The 1,635-nt window shown below is 41.0% G+C and overlaps 1 non-coding gene across 1 annotated transcript; it reads right to left on the bottom strand.

The window, feature by feature from the left end:
- Nucleotides 1–225: 225 nt before the first annotated feature.
- LOC127116261 (small nucleolar RNA R71) lies at nucleotides 226–332 on the bottom strand. Its single transcript, XR_007801222.1, has one exon. It is a non-coding gene; the product is annotated as a small nucleolar RNA R71 (small nucleolar RNA).
- Nucleotides 333–1,635: the final 1,303 nt, after the last annotated feature.

The following is a 1,635-nucleotide window of genomic DNA, read 5'->3' as shown; positions in this document are numbered from 1 at the left end:
CCTACCGAGGATCCAAACCTTCATTTATCCGTATTTGTCCAATACGCTGATACTGTTAAAGCTAATGGTGTCACTTCAGAGGCGATTCGACTTCGTCTTTTTCCCTTCTCGTTATGAGATAAAGCTAGAAGATGGCTTCAGTCTCTTCCTTCCAACTCGGTCACCACATGGAATGAGTTGAAGAAAGTCTTTCTTGCCCGATATTTTCCTCCAAGCAAAACAACTATGTTGAGAGCCCAGATAAATGGATTTAAACAGAAAGATAACGAGTCTCTTTTCGAAGCATGGGAAAGATACAAAGACATGAGGAGACTTTGTCCACACCATGGTCTAGAGGACTGGTTAGTAATTCATACCTTCTATAATGGTCTCTTATATAACACAAGGTTAACAATAGACGCCGCCGCAGGTGGTGCGCTTATGGATAAACCTTACGTCGATGCTTATCAACTTATCGAGAGCATGGCCCAAAACCATTATCAGTGGGGAAGCGACCGAACAATGGTAGAAAAACCTCAAACGAAAAGTGGCATGTACGAGATAAGTAGCCTTGATCATGTTAATGCAAAAGTGGATGCTCTGGCCCAGAAAATTGAAAGTTTAAATGTATCACCTCCAGCCACCGTGGTTGCCGCAGCTCAAAATTGCGAAGTCTGTGGAATCCAAGGTCACACGCCTGCAGATTGTCAACTCCTAACAGGAATCCAAGCAGAGCAAGTGATTTATGCTCAAGGAAATCCCTACTCGCATACCTATAACTCAAACTGGAAGAACCATCCTAATTTTTCATATAAGAGCAATAATGCTTTATACACACCAGGACAAGCTCCCAGTCAAACCCCAACTATACCCCCTGGATATCAAAAGCCGATCCCATATACACCTAACAGTAATGTTCCTAGGAAATCCAACTTGGAAATCATGATGGAGAACTTCATAGCTTCTCAACAGCAAACCAGTAAAGATTTCTTAAACCAGAATGTACACACTAGCGAACATATTAAACAACTAGCAAGTAAAGTAGATGCCCTGGCTACCCATAACAAAATGCTGGAAACACAAATATCACAAGTAGCTCAACAACAAGCGCCTACCTCTGCCCCAACTGGTACATTTCTTGGACAACCCCAACCTAATCCGAAAAGCCACGCTCATGCAATCATATTGAGAAGTGGAACAGAGGTAGAAGGACCGTCTGATCCAAGAATTGAAAACCAAAACTCCAAAAAGTCAACTGAGGAAGAAAATTAACCTAAGGAAAAGGAGGAGAGTAATAAGGAAACCGTAGAAAAGAAAGAACCTTATGTACCTCCACCACCTTATAAACCACCTATCCCTTACCCTCAAAGGCTTGTTAAAACCAAAGATGCGGGCCAATTTAAAAAATTTGTTGACTTACTGAAACAATTAAACGTCACAATTCCTTTTACAAAAGCTATTACGCAGATGCCCTCATATGCTAAGTTCTTAAAAGAAATTCTTTCTAATAAAAGGAAACTTGAAGAGAGCGAAACCGTTACACTCACTGCTGAATGCAGCGCTATAATCCAGAATATGCTTCCTAAACTTAAAGATCCTGGTAGTTTCTCTATACCCTGTCACATAGGAAAATTTGTCATAGACAAAGCTCTATGC

The sequence above is a fragment of the Lathyrus oleraceus genome, chromosome 1, assembly GCF_024323335.1.
Source record: "Lathyrus oleraceus cultivar Zhongwan6 chromosome 1, CAAS_Psat_ZW6_1.0, whole genome shotgun sequence".
Classification (NCBI taxonomy): Eukaryota; Viridiplantae; Streptophyta; class Magnoliopsida; order Fabales; family Fabaceae; genus Lathyrus; species Lathyrus oleraceus.
The sequence above is the reverse complement of the archived record's forward strand: the minus strand, read 5'-3'. Positions and strand labels throughout refer to the sequence as shown.